Source organism: Ornithorhynchus anatinus, chromosome 3, assembly GCF_004115215.2.
Source record: "Ornithorhynchus anatinus isolate Pmale09 chromosome 3, mOrnAna1.pri.v4, whole genome shotgun sequence".
Lineage (NCBI taxonomy): Eukaryota > Metazoa > Chordata > Mammalia > Monotremata > Ornithorhynchidae > Ornithorhynchus > Ornithorhynchus anatinus.
In genome coordinates this window covers 40,155,565-40,178,779 of record NC_041730.1, presented here as the reverse complement: position 1 = coordinate 40,178,779, position 23,215 = coordinate 40,155,565, and the positions used below count along the sequence as shown (strand labels likewise).

At 47.3% G+C, this 23,215-nt stretch overlaps 1 non-coding gene across 1 annotated transcript; it reads left to right on the top strand.

Annotated features, from left to right (window-relative positions):
• Positions 1–22,135: 22,135 nt before the first annotated feature.
• LOC114810849 lies at positions 22,136–22,274 on the top strand. The gene has a single exon (XR_003758540.1). It is a non-coding gene; the product is annotated as a small nucleolar RNA SNORA7 (small nucleolar RNA).
• The last annotated feature ends 941 nt before the right edge of the window (positions 22,275–23,215 follow it).

Here is a 23,215-nt window from a genome sequence, read left to right as displayed (position 1 = left end):
AAATGTTTAAAAAAGTGCTGCCAGAATTCAAGGTATCATTATCACTATAACCGCTTTTAGGAGAATGATAAATCCTTGGGGACTTCAACTTCTACGTTAATAATCCCAGCCACCTCCAGGCAATCTGCTTTCTCACTCTGATCAAACAATCGATCAACTTTTTTAATTGAACGCTTACTGTTTGCCCAACACTGTACTAAACCCTCAGTAGAGTACAGAACAACGGAGTTGGTGGACGTGTTCCCCGCCCACAATGATCTTACAGTCCAGAGGGTCACAGTCTAGTATCTCCTAAGCCTTCTTGACTTCTCATTCGCCTCCAGCAACACTGACCATCCCGTCTTTTTAGAAAGCTATTAATCATACTAATAATATTAATGGTATTTGTAAAATGTTTACTATGTGCCAAGCACTGTCCTAAGTGCGGACGTAGATATAAGATAATCAGGTTGGACAGAGTCCCTTTCCCACATGGGACTCACAATCTTAATCCCCATTTTACAGATGAGGTCACTGAGGCACAGTGAAGTGAAGTGGCATGGGCAAGGTCACACAAAAGACATGTGGTGGAGTCAGGATTAGAACCCAGGTCCTCCCGACCTCCAGGCCTCTGCTCTATCCAACAGGCCATGCTGCCAGATCACAGCTTTTCCAATGTAGTCCTCTACTGAGTCTCCTCCTCTTCCTCCTCCTACCTCTCTGACCATTCCTTCTTTTGTTCTTTCTCTGACCCCTCTTCTACCTCTTATCCCCTAACTGGAGGTGCCCTTCAAACCTCTGTTCTAGGACCCCTTTTCTTCTCCTTTGAAATATGTTCTCTTCAGGGACTTATTCGCTTGCCTGGTTTCAGCTTCCTCTTAATATTAATATTAACAATAATGACGGTATTTTAACTACTTCATACGCGCCAAGCTGTGTGCTAAATACTGGGGTCAATAAAAGTTGATCAAATCATACCCTGTGGGGAACATATTCAATCCCTTAGCTTCATTTCCCATTTCTCCATGGGGGACCCCCCCAGACTAGCTATCTATCTCTGACCTCTCCACCACTATCCAATTTCAATATTTTACTGCTCTTCTTTTTTTATTATTATGGTATTTGCTAAATGCTTACTATGTGCCAAGGACTGCATTAAGTGCTGGGGTAGATACAAGTTAATCAGGTTGGGCACAGTCCATGTACCACATGGCGCTCCCAGGCTTAATCCCCATTTTCCAGATGAGGTAACTGAGGCCCAGAGAAGTAAAGTGACCCACCCAAGGTCACACAATGGACAAGTGGAGGAGTCAGGATCAGAACCCAGGTCGTTCTGTCTTCCAAGCCGGTGCTTTATCCACTAGGCTACTCTCTTCCAAGTCTCCCCTCCTAACCACACCCTGCTCTCTTCTTGCCTGCTTTTAATCCCCATCTGCTTCCAGACTTTTCACTCAATCATATTTATTGAGCACTTACTGTGTGCAGGGCATTGTATTAAGCACTTGGAAGAGTACAATAGAGCAATAAAGTCACATTCCCTCAGCCCTCCCTGTCTCCAAAACCCCTCCTAATGTCTCAAACCTCCTCCAACTGGCAGCATCCCATGGCAAATCCACCCAACACCACCACTAGCTCTTACATGTTTATCCTTAGATGTGTATGTATTTAGTAATAGTAGTAACAATATTTACTAAGCATCCACGGGGTACAGCGCATTACAAAGCGGGCCAAGTTCACACATTCCCTGCCTGCAAAGGTTCTTCTCCAATGGGGCAGACAAACATAAAAGTATTTACAAGCTGATAAATTAAAATAAATATAATTGAATGTTCCTGTTGAATTTGAGCAGATACATATGTGCTAAGATTAACAAACACATGAGGTGGCTGACAGGTCTGTATCTGAGGGAAGCTGGGAATTCACTGGGAAAGGCATGAGGGAGGAGTTGGTGGTATCTCAGCTCATTGTGAGCAGGGAATATGTCTGTTTACTGTTATACTGAACTCTCCCAAGAACTTAGTATAGGGAAGGAAAAAGAGTAGTTAAAGATGACAATGAGGTAGAAGGTTCTGAGATAGGTAATCAGCCCGGCCTAGTGGAAAGAGCACGGTTCTAACCTAGGTTCTAATCCCAGCTTCATCGCTTGTCTGCTGTGTGACTTTAGGTAAGTCACTTCTCTGTGCCTCAGTTCCTTCATCTGCCTAGTAGGGATTCAATACCTGCTCTATCTCCTACTTAGACTGCCCAGTGTTGAACCTGGTTATCTAACCCGGCAAGTAGTACAATTCATTCACTCACTAGTATTTATTGAGCACTTACTATGTGCAGAGCACTGTACTAAGTGCTTGGAATGGACAATTCGGCAACAGGTAAAGACAGTCCCTGCCCATTGACAGGCTTACAGTCTAATCGGGAAGGGTTCAATTGGGGAAGGCCCTGTTTCCACGGTAACCTGCTCCGCAAACTGGATCTGAACAGGACCCTGCGCTTCTGACTCCCAGGTGGACAATCTACTCGCCAGACAACTCCTAGTGGAAAGAGCCCGGACCTGGGAGTTGGAAGCCCTGGGTTTTAATCCCGGCTGTCAACTGTTGGCTGTGGGACCTGGGGCAAGTCACCTCACTGGGCCTCGGTTCCCTCATCTGAAAATCCCTGTTCTCCCTCTTATTAGGCTGTCAGCCCATGTGGGAATGTCAGGACCGGGTGTCCGCCCCAACTCTCAGTACAGTGCTTCCGGGCACAAAGTGAACATTTAACAAATACCACAATTATCCTCATCATTATCTGTACTCTAGGCAAAGGGGCAGCGAGCGATGATTATTCCTGGGGACGAACAGGGGGTTGGAAACCATTCACAGATCTGTACCCCAGACACAAAATTCCCTAGGGGGGAAGGCGAGTCACACCACCTTGACTTTCGTCCAACTAAAATTGCAAATCAGAGGGTCTCCACTCGTGGAAACTTCCGAATTGGACAATGGTAAGCCAGATGCTTGACACAAAGGAAGTTCATAACAAAAACCACTTTTTTTTGTTATTATCATTATTATTGAAGGTAACCCTGTGATGGACTGAGAGAGGACCCTTAGGAAGAGAAGTGAATAGTTCGATTTACACATGTTGTTTGAGGATATCCAAGTAACGATGTTCTTGGAGGCAAGAAGAGATGCATGATTGCAGGTTAGATAATAATAATAATCGCATTTGTTAAGCACTTACTATGTGTCAAGCACTGTTCTAAGTGCTGGGGTAGATATGAGGTAATCAGGTTGGACACGGTCCCTGTCCCACATGGGCTCACAATCTTAATCCTCATTTTACAAGAGGCACAGAGAAATGACTTGCCCAAGGTCACACAGCAGACAAGTAGCAGAGCCGATATTAGAAGCCTCTGTCTCCCAGGCCCGTGCTCTATCCACTAGGCCACAAAGTCAAGTCTGGAGCGGTAGATTTGGGAGTCAACCACATAGCGGTGGTAGCCGAATCAACACAAGAGAGTAAGCATACAGCAAAACTGAACAAACAACCATGATCAAGGGATGAGAGAAGGAAGAGGAGACAGAGAACAAGATTGAGAAGGCAAGGTCAGAGGTTGAAGGACTAGGTTAGTACCCCGCCGGTTTTGAGGAAGAGGAAGTGGTCCGCCTTGTGAAGATAAGGAGTCAAGGAGGGTCAGGACAGAGTAGAGTCCATTGGATTTAGCTAGGAGCTGATGGCTGATCACTTAAGAAAGTGCAGTCTCAGTGGAATCAAAGGGTGGAAAACCTGACTGTAATGAGGGAGGAAGAGGAAGAAGAGGAAGAAGAGGAAGACTATGGGGCTATGTGACTGGTTACAGGATTTTTAAATTATTTGAATGGTATTTGTTAAGTATTTTCTATGTGCCAGACACTGTTTTAAGCGCTGGGTAGGTACCAGATAATCAGGTTGGACACAGGCACCACATGGGGCTCACAGCCTGAATCCCCATTTTACAGATGAGAGAACTGAGGCACAGAGAAGTGAAGTGACTTGCCCATGGTCACACAGCAGCCAAGTAGCAGATCCAGGATTAGAATCCAGGCTTCTCTGACTCCTGGCCCTGTGCTCTATCCACCTGGCAATGCTGCTTCTCCATTTGGGGAAGGTTTTGGATGAGAATGGGAGCAGGAAGATGGGTGATAACTGGAGGGGGTTGTGGGATGGAGAGAGAAGGGCTTTTTTAGTATGGGGGAAAAAGTGGACATGTTTGAAGGCAAAAAGGAACGAGGCAAGGGAGAGTGAAAGGTTGAAGATGGCAGTGGGATGGGGGCAAGAGGTTTTAGTGGGTAAAAGAGGGTAGAGTCAATGGCATGGGTAGAGGGGGTGGATTTCAAGAGTAGGTGGGAGACTTCCTTTTAAGAAACAGCTGGGTAGCAGGAAAAAGATGGTGTGGCTGTCCTGAAGTGGAGAGTTGGAAAGGAGCAACTCAGGGAAGTTAATGCTTGATGGTTTCCCTTCGGTCAACAAGGTAGTGGACAAGGTCGTCACAGGGCAGGGGGGAATCTTTGGGGGCATTGGACACTCCAGGACTGTAGATTTAGACTATATGCTCCTTGTGGACAGGGGATGTGTCTACCAACTCTGTTATATTGTACCCTCTCAAGCGCTCGTGCAGCGCTCTGCATGCAGGAAGTGCTCAATAAATATGATTGATTGATCGATGGATGGACTCAGGAGGAGTCAAAAGTTTGGAAGAATTGATGGGAGCTGGCAAAGTGGAATTCAGTGAAAGCCTGGGAGAGTTGTCAAACTGATTCAGGAGCAGAGTTTCAGCAGGACAAAGTGAATTTATAGTTTGGGGGGGAGGTGTTTATAATATTTGTAAAGCGCTCGCTGTGTAATAATGTTGGTATTTGTTAAGCGCTTACTATGTGCAGAGCACTGTTCCAAGCTCTGGGGTAGACACAAGGGAATCAGGTTATCCCACGTGGGGCTCACAGTCTTAATCCCCATTTTATAGATGAGGGAACTGAGGCACAGAGAAGTTAAGTGACTTGCCCACAGTTACACAGCTGACAAGTGGCAGATCCGGGATTCGAACCTATGACCTCTGACACCAAAGCCTGTGCTCTTTCCACTGAGCCATGCTGCTTCTCTGCTTCTCTGTGCCAGGCAGTATTCTAAGCGCTGGGGTAGATTCAAGCTAATCAGGTGGGACGCAGTCCATGTCTCACATGGGGCTCACAGTCTCAATCCCCATTTTACAGATGAGGAAACTGAGGTCCAGGAGAGTGACGTGAGGTCACACAGCAGTCACATGGTGGAGCTTGGATTAGAACCCAGATCCTCCTGACTCCCGGGCCCATGCTCTAGCCACTAGACCAGGCTGCTTTTCTATTTATTAAGTGCTCACTATGTGCCCAGCAATGTACTAAGCTCTGCCACTTGCCTCAGTTATCTCATCTGTAAAATGGGGATTAAGACTGTGAGCCCCACGTGGGACAACCTGATTCCCCTGTGTCTACCCCAGCGCTTAGAACAGTGCTCTGCACATAGTAAGCGCTTAACAAATACCAACATTATTACTAAGCCCTAGGGAACATATGAGATAATCAGACCTCACAGGAGGTTCACAGTCTAAGTAGGTGGGAGGACAGGTATTAAATCCCCATTTTGCAGATGAGAGAACTGAGGCACAGAGACATGAAATGACTAGCCCAAGGTCACACAGCAGTTAATCGGCAGAGCCCAGATTAGAAGCCGGATCCCCTGACTTTCAGGTCTGTGCTCTTTCTAAAAGTCATGCTGATTCTATTATGGATCTTAATGCAGAAAAAAACCTCAGATGCCAAGTGTTACACCCATGATTAATCCACCAGGTCACTGGGCCAGCCTGTCAGCCTAGCATTTGGGTGTCATGGCATGTTTACCAGCTTGGACCGCTTCCCCATATCAGGTCATTGAGGGCTTGATTAGTGTGGGGTGTCACTGAGGCGGGGCATGTCTCATCCTGGCTTTCCACCTAACCTTCCTCCCTGTCCCTCAGACCTACTGCACAAGCTCCCACCCTCTCCCACCCCGGATTTTAGCTTTGGGGGTTGGGCTGGAATGGGAACCAGACTGTCTGGATGGTTGGTCAGAGATGAGATGGGGGCTGGGCTGGACTGGGATTGGAGATGGGGCTGGACCGTTGGAAGTGTGGTCTAGTGGAAAGAACCCGGGCCTGGGAGTCAGAGGAGGTGGATTCTAATCCCAGCTCCACCACCTGTCTGCTGTGTGACCTTGGCCAAGTCACTTCACTTCTCTGGACCTCAGTTCTCCCATCTGTAAAATGGGGATTAAGACTGTGAGTTCCATGTGGGACAGGGACTGTCCAACCCGATTATCTTGTATCTTCCCCAGTGCTTAGAACAGTGCTTGGCACACAGTAAGCCCTTAACAAATACCACAGTTATTATTATTATTATTATTAACCAGACCAGCTGGGAGGCAGGGGCTGGGGCTGGAGCTGGGCTGGAGGTGGAACCAGAAGAGCTGGGAGGCAGGTCAGAGCTGGGGTTGAGGCTAAGGCTGGGTTTCTATTCCTGGTGCAATGTTCCCATCAGAGAACCAGGGAGGAAACCAGGTCTCCTGTCTTCCAGCTTGGGGCTGAGGCTGGGCTGAGCCTAGGGCTGGGGCTGGTTTTCCATTCCTGTTGTATTGCTTCCACCAGAGAATCAGCGTGGGATTGTCACTTCCAGCCACGGGCTGTGGCTGACACTTTCTCCCTGTTGCTCTTGGAACCGGCACTTGCAGAAACAATCACTGTGGACTCGGACACGGCCTGCTCTTCTCTCTCTCTCTCTCTCTCTCTCTTTTCCCTGCTCCTATCCTCTCCCCTCTGGACCCCTTCCCCTTCTCCCTTTCGATCCACCTGCCTTCCCAGATTCTCTTCTATCCCCATTTCCCCAGAACCCTGAGTCCTCTAGCAGATGCCACTCTACATCCTCCCAGGGGGGTGTGTGGTAGGAGGAGGGAGGAGTGGGGTAAGGAGGAGGAAGGGGAATGGGGGAGGGGGCAGAAATGCAAGCCCTCCCTCTTCCTCTTCCCCAGTTTCTTCTCCTTCTCTGCCCCATCCTAAGTCCTCAAGCCAACAACCAATGGTAATTATTGAGCACAGTACTAAGAGCTTGAGAAAGTACAACATAACAGAACTGGTAGATGTGACCCCTGGTAATAAGGAGTTTGCAGTCATCAGGGGGAGAAAGTCATTAAAATAGGTTAGGGAGAAGGGAATTTGTTAATATAAGAATATTTACAAGTCCTCATTAAAACTGGGCAGGGGATCTGAGAGTGGGCGGTCAATTGATCAATCAGTGGAATTTACTGAGCACTTACTAAACGTAGAGCACGGTATTAAGAGCTCGGGAGAGTATAACAGAGTTAGTAGACACAATCCCTGCTCTCGAGGGCTGTACAGTCCAGAGGTTAAGAGTGACATTAAAAATAAATTACAGGTGGCGGGGGGAAGCAGGGAAGCAGCAGAGTATAAAGACCTCCCTCGCTCCTTAAATCCGATAGACAAAGACTCTCCCCCTCTTGAAAGCCTTATGGAAGGTACATCTCCAGGAGGCCATCTCTGACTAAGCCCCCCTTTCCTCTTCTCCCACTCCCTTCTGATGGCCCTGATTTGCTCCCTTTATTCATCCTCCCTCCCAGCCCCACAGTACTTATGTCCATATCTGTAATTTATTTATTTCTATTAATGTCTGCCTCCCCCTCTAGACTGTAAACTCGTTGTGGGCAGGGAATGTGTCTGTTTATTGTTATATGGTACTCTCCCAAATGCTTAGTACAGTGCTCTGCACACAGTAAGCACTTACTAAATATGAGTGAATGAATGAATGAATGAATGAATGAATGAATGAATGAATGAATGAATGAATGAATAAGGATACGTACGTAAGGTGACCATTAACGTCCTTAAGTGGGTAGGGACTTAAGAGCATAGGTGATACTGGGCATGTTTAGAGTCAGGGCAGATCAGGTCTTCCTTGAATGTTGGGCTTGGAGAGAGGGGAAGGGGTTCCTGGTTGGCATGGTCTGGGGGTTCCCCTTTCTGGCTCTTCGTCATCTGCTCCCCTGCTTTACGTCCCCAAGCCTCTTCTTTTTTTTTTCTTAATGGTATTTGCTAAGTGTTTACTACACGCCAGGCACTCTTCTAAGTGCAGGGGTAGATACAAGGTACTTAGGTTGGACACAGTCCATGCCCCACATGGGGCTCACAGTCTTAATCCCCGTTTTACAGTTCAGGTAATTGAGGCCCAGAGAAGTGAAGCGACTTGACTAAGGTCACACATCAATCAGTCGTATTCACTGAGCACTTACTGTGTGCACAGTACAGTACTAAGCGCTTGGAAGAGGACAGTACAACAGTTAACAGACAATCCCTGCCTTCAACAAGCTTACTGCCTAGACAGGGAGATGGACATATAAATGACAGATACATGCAACAGTGCAGTGGGGCTGGCAGGGGGGATGAATAATGGGAGCAAGTCAGGGCAACACAGAAGGGAGTGGGAGATGAGGAAAAGTGGGGCTTAGTCAGGGAAGGCCTCTTGGAAGAGATGTGCCTTCAATAAGGCTTTGAAGCGGGGGAGAGCAATTATCTGATAAGAGGAGGGAGGATATTCCATTGAGATGACCCCTATTTTCCCATTAAAAAATCCAGTTCAGGATGCAACCCCTCTGTCTGCATGTGGTTTGGGGGGCGGGAGGGAGAAATGGGCAACTCCTGGTTGTGGAGGGGCACATTTGCCTGGGAAGCTGGGCAGAGGGGTGCAACGAGGGGTGAGAGGAGAGCGGCTGAAACCGGAACGGTCCTTAACGTTCAGGGGTGCTTATCCACGAGTCAGGTGGTGGTGGTGGAGGACTGAAGTGGGTCCTGACAAGGGCCCCATTTCTCACCCATTTCTGGCATTAAAAACCATGAGGGCTTCAAGACCTTGTGAGACACAGTCAAGTGCCAAACATCCTAGTTGGCTTTGGGGATCACTAGGTGGCTTTGAGACTCCCTAGGGCCATGAGAAGAGCTAAATAAAGAGGTCCCTTCCTTCCACACCATCTAAATCCGGGTTTACCCAAAGGACAGCCAACATTTCTTCATGCTCAACTAATAAAATGGATTGTTCTTTCAGGCCTCCCCTTCTTCCAACCTAGCTAGCCCCAGCAGGGTCATTCATTCAGTCGTATTTATTGAGCGCTTACAGTGCACACAGAACTGGATTAAGTGCTTGGGAAAGTACAATACAACAATAAACAGGCACATTCCCTGCCCACGAGCTTACCAAATACTCACACGATTCTCCAGAAATGGAGCCACTTTAATCAATCAATCAATTGTCTTGATTGGGTGCTTACAGCATGTAGGACACTGCACTAAGCGCTTGGGAGAGTACGATCCAACAGGGTGGGCAGACACGTTCCCTGCCCATCACGAGCTGACAGTCCAGAGGGGATCGTGCCCTTTCCCTCCTAGAAACGGCTCCTTCGGAGACTGCACTACCCGGAGCGAGGCGGGTGTATGCCCCCACGCCAAGAGGTGATCCCAGAAAATATAGAAGGGGTAAGGGGGTACATTGGGGCCCACCCCCACCACAGAATGAGCCCATAGCATCCCTCTGGGGCATCTGCACCACCCTATTTAGGTGACATTAAAAAAAAATCGTGCTCTAGCTAACAACAACAACAAAAAATATCCTACCAAAGGTAGGAAGTACATTATCTGAGACCATACATCAAAGTGGCCAAGCTGGGATTAGAACCCATGTCTTCTGACTCCCAGGCTGTGCTCTTTCCACTGGGCCACACTGGGACAGTACGGCCCCTTTAAGGGAATTATTGAGGAGAGATGGAGGCCTCTAGAGTTCTGATGTCTGCCACACAATACAAAAGAGGAATGTGTGCCAATCCACCCAGTAAGTAAGCTTGGCCCAGCTGTTATCCAACAGAAACAGGCCCAAGAAGGGCAGCGACGCCAATTGTATTTCGTGACTCATGGGGTTGAGCTGGCTGTCACTGAGAGTCACTCAGCCTCTCTCCAAATGGATAAAATAGACTCTGCTGACAGTCCCTTGACTATAAGGGAAGTTTGTCGCTTCTTTTGCTGCCACAGGCTCCCCCGTAAACCGCTAGGCCGCTTGCAAGCCGGCCAATGACTAACTCCGACGGGGCTAGTGACGTGATGGCTTGGGAAGGGGTTGTAGAGAAGCTCCTCCCTTTCTGGGGAATCCACCTTGGATTTTGGTGATTTTACAGCTTGCGTGGTGGAGAATGGCTCTCGGGATTGGGACGGCACCCAGGGCTGGGATTTTCTGAGAAAGTCCCACTGTAACAAATACCATATTAAAACAACAACAACAACAACAACAAAAAAAGAGGTCTGTGAGGCTGAGGAGAACCATGGCTCTGTGTGGGAGAGATGTAAGTTCTTGGTGATCAGGGAATGTGTCTGTTTATTACTATACTGTACTCTTCCAAGCACTTAGTACAGTGCTCTGCACACAGTAAGTGCTCAGTAAATACAACTGACTGACTTGTGTGGGAGAGGAGAACCATAGGGCTCAGATCTCCTCTTCTTCCCTGAGCCCCATGGCACTCCTCTCATTCATTCATTCATTCAACTACATTTATTGAGCACTTATTGTGTGCTAAGCACTGTACTGAGCACCTGAGAGAGTGCAATATAACAATAAACAGACACATTCCTTGCCCGTAGTGATCTCCTCTCCAATACAGACCCATGGTTCTCCTACAGCCCTGAGCTCCAAGGCTCTCCTCTCTCACATAGTTCTTCTCGATGTACCTCGATCTCGTCACCAACCTCTCTCCCACATCCTACCTCTGGCCTGGAAAGCCCTCCCTCCTCATATTAGACAGGTAATTGCTCTCCCCCATTTCAAACCTTACTGAAGGCATGTCACCTCAAAAAAGCCTTCCCTGACTAAGCCCTCCTCTCCTCTTCTCCCATTCCCTTCTGTACTGCTCTTACTTGCTCCTTCATTCATCCTCTCTCCCATCCCCACCACACACATGTATATATCTGTAGATGTCTGTAATTTATGTATTTATTTATTTATATCAATATTCGTCTCCCCCTTTAGATTTTGAGCTCACTGTGGGCAGGAATGTATCTTTTCATTGTTATATTGTACTCTCCCAAGAGCTTAATACAGTGCTTTGCGCAGAGTAAGTGCTCAATAAATATGATTGAATGAATGAATGAAGATCTCCTCTCAACCACAGGTCTCCTCTCCCTTACAGGTCTCCTTTCCCATACAGGTTTCCTCTCCCCGACAGGTCTCCTCTCCCTCACAGGTCTCCTCTCCCACACGGGTCTTCTTCTCTTCCCTAAAAGCCTCCTCTCCCCCATAGGTCTCCTCTCTCACACAGGTCTTCTCTCACAAAGAGACCCATGGTCCCCCTAAAGGCCTGAGCCCTGCATCTCTGACCCCACACACAGACCCTACGACCCTCTCTCCTTGTCACTCTGGTCCCTGCTGGCTTTCCTCCTCGTGGAACCTGGGGCCCTAGAAGCTGCACCCACCCTGTGGGATGCAGCACAAGAGGTAGTGGGGGCCGAGTGAGAAGCAGCAGGGCCTAATGGAGAGTGCACAGGGACCTAGATTTTAGGAGTCACCAATGTGGGAAGAGGTATGGTCTGTCGGTCTTGGAGAAGGAGGGAATTCCAAGCTGGGAGAACAACATAAGCAAGGGAACAGAGGCAGGAGAGTCAAGAATGAGATACAGCTAGAGGAGGTCGACTCTATCTTGTTGGGTCAGGTCCTGTGAGCCTCTCACCCCAACCACCCTTCCCTCAGGAGCAGTGAAGCAGCGTTGCCTAGTAGATAGAACACAGGCCTGGGAGTCAGAAGGACTTGTGTTCTAAACCCGGTTCCGTCACCCGTCGGCCTCGTCACTTGTATGCTGTGCGACCTTGGGAAAGTCACTTTACTTCTCTGGGCTTCACTTCCCTCATTTGGAAAATGGGGATTGAGATTGTGAGCCCTTTGTGGGACATTGAATGAGTCCAACCTGATTAACTTATACCTACTCCAGTAGAAGTAGAGTATAGAGCTGAATATAGAGCCTGGCACATAGTAAGCATTTAACAAATACCATAAAAAAGGAGCCCTGCTTCTTTGCCTAGTTGTGGGAGTGGGGAGTTACGGGAGGGGGGGACTGGGAGAGACTGGACAGAATGGGACATCTGGCTGCTGACGTCACGCCATCTGTCAGTCAACCAATCAGTATTTATTGAGGGCTTACAGTGTGCAGAGCACTGAATTAAAAGCTCGGAGAGAGCACAATAGAATTACCAGACACGTTCCCTTCCCCCGGAGCCTTATTGAAGGCCTATCTCCTCCAAGATGCCTTCCCTGACTAAGCTCCCCTTTCCTCTTCTCCCACTCCTTTCTGTGTCACTCTGACTTGCTCCATCTAGCCGTCCCCCCTCTCAGCCTCACAGCACTTATGTACATATCTGTAATTATTTCTATTAATGTCTGTCTACCCCCACCTTTCTGTAAGCTCATTGTGGGAAGGGAATGTGTTTGAGGTGGTGAGGGAGATTCAGCCTCATCTGCTGCAGCTAACAAACAAGTCTATACGCAATCAGATATGGCAGACCTTTTCCCTCTAGACTGTAAGCTCGTTGTGGACAGGGAACGTGTCTGTTTATTGTTGCATTGTATTCCTCCAGGCACTTAGTACAGTGCTCTGCACACAGTAAATTCTCAATAAATACGATTGAATGAATAAGTGTGTCTGCTTATCATTACATTGCACTCTCCCGAACACTTAGAACAGTGCTCTGCACACAGTAAACTCTCAATAAATATGAATGAATGAATGAATGAATGAATGAATGAATGAATGAATGAATGAATGAATGAATGAGCTTCCAGTCTAGAGATGAGTTTACTGTCCCCTTTCCCTTCCCCTTCCTGGATTCGTGGATTTTTTCAACAACTGCGACTTGGGCGGACAGGTGGTGGAACCCAGCTAGCTGCCCTGACAGCACCAGCTGTTGCTATGACCAAAGGTCAAACAAACAAACAAACAAACAAACAAAAACTGGAGCAGAGGCTGGGGATGAGTTAGGGGAAGGGATGAGGGAGATGGGATGGACTGTGCCTGGGATGGACTGTGCCCAAACTGATTAACTTCCATCTACCCCAGCGTTTAGAACAGTGCCTGCCACATAGTAAATGTTTAACAAATACTATTAAAAAAGAAAACGGGATGGATGAGTGCCAGGTTGGAGTTACACTGCAATTTGTATTTACTTTTAGGACCTCGATGCCCTGTTGGGGCTTGTTCTGCAATGGAACCTAATGATTTATTTAATTTTTAAAAATTATTTTTATGGTATTTGTCAAGCACCTACTTTGTGCCAGGCACTGTACTAAGCACTGGGATAGATGCAAGCTAATCAGGTTGGACATGGTCCCTGTCTAACAGAGGGCTCACAATCTTAATCCCCATTTTATAGATCAGGGAAACGAGGCACCGAGAAGTGAAGTGATTTGACCAAGGTCAAAGAGGAGGCAAGTGGTAGAGCCATGATTAAAACCCAGGTCCTCTGGCCCAGGTCCATGCTTTTCCAAAAGGCCACGCTGCTTCTCTAACCTTGTCCTCTCTAGACTGTAAGCTCACTGTGGACAGGGAATGTGTCTGTTTATTGTTATATCATACTCTCCCAAGCACTTAGTAATAATAATGCTGGTATTTGTTAAGCGCTTACTATGTGCAGAGCACTGTTCTAAGCGCTGGGGTAGATACAGGGTAATCAGGTTGTCCCACGTGAGGCTCACAGCTAATCCCCATTTTACAGATGAGGTAACTGAGGCACAGAGAAGTTAAGTGACTTGCCCACAATCAGCTGACAAGTGGCAGAGCCGGGAGTCGAACCCATGACCTCTGACTCCGAAGCCCAGGCTCTTTCCACTGTGCCACGCTGCTTCGTAAAGTGCTCTACACACAGTAAGCGCTCAATAAATAGTGCTCAATAAATATGATTAACCAACTGATTGACTACTCTAACCCTGTCTCCCTAGCTCCTCCCCAATGCAAACTGGAAGCTCAGCATCTCGGAGGAAGTCCGTTTAGACTGTGAGCCCGTTATTAGGCAGGGATTGTCTCTATCTGTTGCCAAAATGGACATTCCAAACGCTTAGTACAGTGCTCTGCACATAGTAAATGCTCAATAAATACTATTGAATGAATGAATGAGTCAACACTGAATTGGGGCAGATTAGAAGAGGCAGCCGAAGTGAACGATTGATCTCTGCCCCTTCCACCTGGGTCCATCTAGGCTACCTCTTTCTTGAGACCCTGGCCAAAGAGGAGAAGCTGAGCTTCCAAACTGATTAGGGATTTCAATCAATCAGTCAATGATGATGATGATGATGGTATTTGTTAAGCATTTACTATTTGTGCCGAGCTCTGTTCTAAGCATTGGGGTAGATACAAGGTAATCAGGTTGTCCCATGTGGGGCTCACAGTCTTAATCCCCATTTTACACACCTAGAAAGATCTGACATCAAAATAATCAGCAAAAATAGACCATCATAGGTTTAAATCTTTATTATCTTCTGGTAAGTCTCAAAAAACTAGTTTAAATTTTAGTGACAGTAAGATGAAGCACTTGAATAAAATAGACTCTCATGAGGAGCGTGGTCTAGCAGAAAGAGCACAGGCCTCAGATGACCTGGGTCCTTATCCCAACACTGCCCTTACCCGCAGTGTGACCCTGAGTCAATTGATCAAATTTATTGAGCACTTACTGTGTACAGACCACTGTACTAGGCATTTGGTAGAGTTAAATATAGCAATAGAACAGTCAGTTGAAACATTCCCTGCCCAGTATGAGCTTACAGTCTAGAGGGGCAGATGGAAAGGAATACAAATAAGTAAATTACAGATATGTACATCAGTGCTGTGGGGCTGAGGGGGAAATGAGGGTACACATCCAAATGCAAGGGCAACACAGAAGGGAGTGGGAGAAGAAGAAGTGAGAGCTTAGTCGGTGAAGGCTTCTTGGAAGAGATGTGCCTTCAATAAGGCCTCAGAGGTGGAGAGAGTCATTGTCTGTCCGATATGAAGAGGGAGGGGGTTCCAGGCCAGAGGCAGAATGTGGGCTAGGGTTCAGTGGTGAGATAGACAAGATAGAGGTACGATGAGTAGGTTGGAAAAAGAGGAGTGAAGTACATGGGCTGGGTTGTAGTAGGAGAGTAGCGAGGTGAGGTATTCATTCATGCATTCATTCGATCGTATTTATTAAGCGCTTACTGTGCCCAGAGAACTGTACTAAGAACTTGGAAGAGTACAGTACAATAAACAGACATATTCCTTGCCCACAGCAAGCTTACAGTCTAGAGGGGAGAGGCAGACATTAATATAAATTTAAAAATTACAGATGTGGACATAAGTCCTGTGGGGCTGGGAGAGGGGAAGAAAGGGAGCAAGTCACGGCAAAGCAGAAGGGAGTGGGAGAAGATGAAAGGTCGGGGGGGTGGTTAGTCAGGGAAGGCCTCCTGGAGATGTGCCTTCAATAAGGCTTTGAAGGGGGGGAGTGTAATTATCTGTTGGATTTGGGGAGGAGGAGGAGGGCATTCCAGACCAGAGGCAGGACGTGGGAAAGGGGTCGGTGGCGAGATAGGTGAAATCAAGGCACAGTGAGAATTTGGCATTAGGGGAGCAAAGTGTGGTACAGTGAGAATTTGGCATTAGGGGAGCAAAGTGTGCGGGCTGGGTTATAAAAGGAGAGAAGCAAGGTGAGATAGGAGGGGACAAGGTGATGGATTGCTTTAAAGCCAATGGCGAGGAGTTTTAGTTTGATGCAGAGGTGGTTGGGGAATCACTGGAGTTTTTTGAGGAGGGGGGGAAACATGTCCTGAACATTTCTGTAGAAAAATGATCCGGGCAGCAGAGTGAAGCATGATCTGGAGTGGGAAGAGACAGGAGGCTGGGAGGTCAGCAGCAAGGCTGATGCAGTAATACAGGCGGGATAGAATGAGTGTTTGTAATAAATTGGTAGCTGTTTGGACAGAGAGGAAAGGGAGGATTTTAGCAATTTGGTGAAGGTGGGACCAACAGGATGTAGTTATGGATTGAATATGTGGGTTGAATGAGAGAGAGGAATCAAGGATAACACCAGGTTTACGGGCTTGTGAGATGAGAAAGAGGGTGGTACCGTTTACAGTGATGGAAAAGTCATTGGGAGGACAGCATTTTGGTGGTAAGATAAGAAGCTCTGTTTTGGAAATGAGGTGACGGGAGGACCTCCAAGTAAAGAGGTGTTGTAGGCAAGAGGAAATGCGAGACCATATCAAAACACGGGAATGAATGAGTTCTCCAAGGGAGTGAGTGTAGATGGAGAATAGAAGGGGACCCAGAACTGAACCTTGAGGGACCCCCTAACTGTGGGAGTTGAGGGGAGAGAAAGAGCCCTCAAAAGAGACTGAGAATTAATGACCAGAGTTAGAAGGGGGCGAGCTGACTGAGTGCTTTAGACGATGGTAAGGAGTTTCTGTTTGATACCAAGGTGGATGGGCAACCACTGGAGGTTTTTGAAGAGTGGGGAAACGTGGCCTGACTGTTTCTCTAGAAAAATGATCCAGTCAGCAAAGTGAAATACAGACTGGAGTGGAGTGAGACAGAAGGCAGGGAGGTCAGCGAGGAGGTTGATTCAGTAATCAAGGTGGGATAGGATAAATGTTTGGATCAACATGGTAGCAGTTTGGATGGAGAGTAAAAGAAGGATTTTAGTGATATTCTGAAGGTTGAACTGACAGGATTTAGTGACAGATTGAATATGTAGGTTGAATGGGAGGGGGAGTCAAGGATAACACCAAGGTTATGGGTTCGTGAGACAGAAAGGATGGTGGGGCCATCTACAGTGATGGGAAACTCATGGGGCGGACAGTGTTTGGGTAAGAAGATAAGGAGTTCTGTTTTGGACATATTGAGTTTGAGGTGTCAGAGGGATATCCAAGTAAAGGTGTCTTGAAGGCAGAAGGAAATGTGAGACTGCAGAGAGGGAGAGAGATCAGGGCTGGAGATGTAGCTTTGGAAATAATAATAATGTCGGTATTTGTTAAGCGCTTACTATGTGCAGAGCACTGTTCTAAGCGCTGGGGTAGATACAGGGTGATCAGGTTGTCCCACGTGGGGCTCACAGTCTTAATCCCCATTTTACAGATGAGATAACTGAGGCACAGAGAAGTTAAGTGACTTGCCCTCAGTCACACAGCTAAGTGGCAGAGCTGGGATTTGAACCCAAGCCCTCTGACTCCCAAGCCCATGCTCTTTCCACTGAGCCATGCTGCTTCCCCTATGTGCAAATCATCCACATAGAGGTCGTAGTTGAAGCCGTGGAAGCGAATGAGTTCTCCAAGGAAGTGGGTGTAGATGGAGAATAGAAGGGGACCTAGAACTGAACATGGAGGGACTCCCAGAGATAGGAAGTGGGGTCAATTAGTAAATCTGGAATATTTACTGAGCACCTACTATGTGCAGAGCACTGTATTGAGTGCTTCAAAGCATACAATAGAGTGAATAGGCATGTTCTGCACACAGTAAGCGCTCAATAAATACAACTGAATGAATTAATGAATGATCCCTACCCTCAAGGAGCTTACAGTCTAGCTGACAATTTCCTCCTTCCCTTCCCACCACTTTCTAATGCAGTCACAGAAGCCCCCGGTCTCTTGAACCACCCCCACTTCCATCCCATCCCATTTCAAGCCCCTCAGGAGCACAATTGGATTGAGCATGCCTGTTCTCCATTCTGTGCCAGGGATAAATTTTTTTAATGGTATTTTTTAAGAACTTAGTATGTGTCAGACACTGACACTGAGACACTTAGATAGATACAAGCTAATCAGGTTAGACACAGTCCCTGACCTCCTAGGGCTCAAAGTCTCAATCCCCATTTTACAGATTCATTCATTCAATAGTATTTATTGAGCCCTTACTATGTGCAGAGCACTGTACTAAGCGCTTGGAATGAACAAGTCGGCAACAGATAGAGACAGTCCCTGCCGTTTGACAGGCTTACAGTTTAATCGGGGAGACGGACAGACAAGAACAATGGCAATAAAACAAGAACAGTGGCAATAAAACAAGAACAATGGCAATACAGATGAGGTACCTGAGGCCCAGAGAAGTGAAGTGACTTGCCCAAGGTGACACAGCAGGTAAGTCGCAGATCCAGGATTCAAATAGTAATAATAATGGCAATAACTGGCATTTTTAAGTGCTTACTATGTGCCAGGCACTGTACTAAGTACTGGGGTGGATACAAACTACTTAGGTTGAACACAGCCCCCGTCCCACATAGGGTTAACAGTCTCAATCCCCATTTTACATACAAAGGAAATGAGGTCCAGAGAAGTGAAGTGACATGCCCAAGGTCTCACAGCAGATAAATGGTGGATCCCGGATTAGAACCCAGCTCTTTCTGACTCCCACCCTCGTGTTCTGCCCAGTAGGCCACGCTGCTTCTCCAAATTAAAGCTTCCCTTTCCCTATCCCCACCCACTCCTCCATCTATCTCCCTATGAAGGGAAGGACCAGAGGGCAACAGTTTCAGAACCATTTTTCATAGATATAAGGGTATTAAAACTCCCATGTGCTTCTGCAGTTTGCAGAGTTAATAACAATAATAACAAGGATAATAGTTTGCCCGCAGCTATAATGTACTGTATTAGAAAAACACGCAGGAGTTTGGAAGACGCCTACATTGGAATAGAGTTACCCAATGGAACACTCGCCAGAAATATAGTCTGGAACTTTCTTTCTGTGGGTTCCCTACCTCCACAGATGACTTGCATGCTATTGGAACCAGTAGGTCTCCAAACTCTGATCCTACACAGGTTGCCTGCTGCTTCCCCTGAAACACAAACTTAGTCGGGGAATCTTTGAGGGGTAGGGCTCATAATAATATTAATGGTTTTTGTTAAGCGCTTACTATGTGCCAAACACTGCTCTAAGTGGTGGGGTAAATACAGTATACGTAGATACAGTATATGCAGATGGAACCGAGTCCCAGTTCCACACGGGACTCCCAATTTAACTAGAGGGGCTACTATGTACGTATCTTTAAACTCTGCTGCATAATAATAATAATAATTTTTATTATTATTACAGCTTTTGTTAAGCACTTACTGTGTTCTAAGCGCTGGGTTGGATAAAGCAAATCGGGTTGGACACGGTCCCTGTCCCACGTGGGGCTCACAGTCTCAATCCCCATTTTACAAATGAAGTAACTGAGGCCCAGAGAAGTGATGCGACTTGCCCAAGGTCACACAGCAGACAAGTGGCAGATCCAGGATTAGAACCCATGACCTTCTGACTCCCAGACCCGTGTTCTATCCACTACATCATACTGCTTCCCCTTACCTATAATTTACTTTAGCACCTATCTCCCCTACTATGTTACTCTGATAATAATAATGACGGTAATAGTGGTATTTGTTAAGCGCTTACTATGTGCCAGGCATTTGACTAAGCACCATGGTGGATACAAGCAAATCTGGATGCAAGCAAAACTGAGGCACAGAGAAGTAAAGTGACTTGCCCACAGTCACACAGCAGCTGTAGATCTTGGCATAGCTTCCAGTTTTGCAACCCTCGCACCAGCGAAACATTGAGAAACAGAATGGCCTCGTGGAGAGAGGCCAAGCCTGGGAGTCAGAGGACCTAGATTCTAATCCCGGCTAGGCCACATGTCTGCTGCGGGACCTTGGCCAGGTCACTTCATTTCTCTGTACCTCAGTTACCTCATCTGCAAAATGGGGGTTAAGACTGTGAGCCCCATGCGGGACATGGACCGTGTCCAACGTGATTACCTTGCATCTTCCCCAGCACTTAGTACAGTGCTTGGCACATAGTGAGGGTCCAGCAAATACCGTTAAAAAAAAATTGATGTGATCGTGGGTCTGGAAGGAAATTAGCTTTTCCTCAGCGTTAGCGTCATCTGGCGGCAAAATGATGAGCCCGCAGCCACTTCCAACCTCCACTGCCTCCGCAGCCCGAATCCCACGGGGTTGGAAATGCAACCGCCTGTTTTGCAAAGAGAAGCAGCTTGGCTTAAGGGATAGAGCCCGAGCCCGGGAGTCAGAGGACCTGGGTTCTAATCCCGGCTCTGCTACTTGTGTGGTGTGTGACCTTGGGCCAGTCATTTCACTTCTCTGATCCTCAGTTTCCTCTAAAATGGGGGAGGGGGGGCCCATGTGAAACATGGACTGTATCCAACCTGTACCTACTCCAGCGCTTAGAATAATAATGTTGGTATTTGTTAAGCGCTTACTATGTGCAGAGCACTGTTCTAAGCGCTGGGGTAGATACAGGGTGATCAGATTGTCCCACGTGGGGCTCACAGTTTTATTCCCCATTTTACAGATGAGGGAACTGAGGCTCAGAGAAGTTAAGTGACTTGCCCACAGTCACACAGCTGACAAGTGGCGGAGCCGGGATTCGAACCCCTGACCTCTGACTTCCAAGCCCGGGCTCTTTCCACTGAGCCACGCTGTGCCTGGTGCTTAATAAATAAAGAACCATTAAAAGAACCCAAAAAACTCTGCCCCCAAATCATAATTGTAATAATTATGGTATTTGTTAAACTACTACCCTTACGCGTTCTGGGATAGCGATAAAGCTTCCCACAGATGGGCAGGCTGAAAAATATCAGTTTGTTCTGGGGGATTTGGGTCAGTTCGTCAAAGAGAGTCCTATTAGGTTTACTAGAGGAAAAGTCAAGATTGGAGAAGGGAAAGTGGAGAGGATTTCTATCGCCCATCTTTCAGGGTTCTGGCAGCTCAGAGCCCAAAAGTCTCAGCCCCAGTGACCACCATAGCCTTCCTTCCCGACACTCTACATCCCTCTAGACTGGAAGCTCGATGAGGGCAGGAAACGTTCCTACCGACAGTCTAACGTGGTACTCTCCCAGTCTCTCACAACTGAACTCTGTACACAGTAAACTCTCAATAAATACTACTAATTGAGGGTGGGTGTCTGCGCAGGCAGTTAGAGAATGCTTCCTTTGAGAATCCCAATGCCCATGCTGGGGGCAAAATCTTAGGCAGGATGGGCAGTGGTGCTGACTCGAGGAAGCACAGTTTAGGGACTGTAGTCCTTACTCTCTTTGGCTCATTTATATCCCTAATTTATTGATTGATAGTCACATCTATCTCCCCTTCTAGACTATCAGCTCCCCGTGGGCAGGAAATGTGCCCACCAACTCTTTTGTACTCTTCCACGCAATCAAGAGAAGCGGCATGGTGTAGTGGATAGAGTACGGGCCTGGGAGTCAGAAGGTCGTGGGTTCTAATCTGCACTCCTCTCAAAAAATATGATTAGAATGAATGAATTAATTAAACCAGGTGGACACAGTTCACCTCCTGTTCGTCTGGGGGCAGTTTTAGTGGGGGGCAGGGTTCCCCTTTGCCCTGTTCTCCTGCTGAGAAGCAGTGTGGCCTAGCAGAAAGAGCACGGGCCTGGGAGTCAGAGGACCTGGATTTTAATCCTGCTTCTGCCAGTTGCCTGCTGTATGACCTGGGGCAAGTCACTTCGTTTCTCTGGGCCTCGCTTACCTCGACTGTAAAATTAGGATTCAATTCCTGATCTCCCTCCTACTGAGACTGTGAACCCATTCATCCATTCATTCAGGGTATTTATTGAGCACTTACCGTGTGCAGAACACCGTACTAAGCTCTTGGGAGAGTACAATATAGCAATAATGAGCTTTCAGTTTAGAGGGGGAGACAGGCATTAATATAAATAAATAAATTACAGATAAGGACATTAAGTGGTGTGGGGTAGGGAGGGGGATGAATGAAGGAAGCAAGTCAGGATGATACAGAAGGGATAGGGAGAAGAGGAAAGGAAGGCTTTGACAGGGAAAACCTCTTGGAGATGTGTCTTCAGTAAGGTCTTGAAGGCGGGGAGAGTAATTGTCAGATATGAGGAGGAAGGGCGTTCCTGGCCAGAGGCAGGATGTGGGCAAGGGGTCGGTGGCAAGATAGATGAGATGGAGTTACGGTGAAAAGGTTAGCATCAGAGGAGTTGTGTGTGGGCTGGGTTGTAGTAGGACCATGCGGGACAGGCTACCCCAGTGCTTAGAACAATGTTTGACCTATAGTAAGCACTTAACACCCCACTCAGGGTCACACCTGGAGAGTTTCCAATACTCTACCAGTTTCGACTACAGTGGGGAGAGTCAAGCAGAGGCCTATCCATTCCATTCCTGGCTTGGGCAGTGGCTAGCCAGTGGAAGGCAATCTGCTACAAGTCAAAACTCACCCACGCTGGGCAGCAGCGGCTTGGGAGAGAGTTGAGGTAGAGACTCAAGTTTACTGCATGGAAGGAGGCAATGGTAAACCACTTCCATATTTTGACCAAGAAAACTCTCTGGACCCACTACCAGAACGATTGCAGATGGAGGTGGGGCATCCTGGGACAGATGCGTCCATGGAATCGCTATGGGTCGGAGACGACTCGACAGCATAAGACAAGACAAACACTTAACAAATACCATTAAAAAAAAAAAGATGAGGTTGTGGCAACTCCTGCAGCTTAGACAGTGATGCCAAGCAAAGAACTGTGTTTCTTAAGGGAGGGGCAGATGTGAATAGACCAAGATTAAGCCCTTTATAAGCCTTCCCTGCATGGCACCTGCCTTCCCAACCCCTTGGGAGAATGGTAGAGGGAATCAATCAATCAATCATATTTACTGAACAATTACTGGGTATAGAGCACTGTCCTAAGCTCTTAGGAGAGTACAACAGAGTTGGTACAGCTGTCCTCTACCCACAAGGAGTTTACAGCCTAGAGAGGGAGGAAGGCAGCTTCACTCTCCCATTTCACTGAAGCAGAAACTGGAGTAGTCATTCATTCAACTGTATTTATCGAGCACTTACTGTGTGCAAATCACTGTATTAAGCATACCACATACTCCCATGGAGACCACCCAAATAACTATTCGTAGAACAGTGTGCAGGTTCTGGATTTACATCAATCTTCCCTCGACTACTCTGTCTTGATAAACAGGAAGAAGACTGGCGGAGAACCAAAAAGCATCACCATCTTACTTCTGGGCCTCATAGAAACCAGGCTGCCCACCCTCCGAAGCCCTGCCAGGCCATTTTATCAAGGTGGGTGAGGGTGGGCACTCCCTTTCCTGTAAGGCCCACATTGGGGCTACAGCCCTGTCAGGCAGAGGGACTCGGGGCAG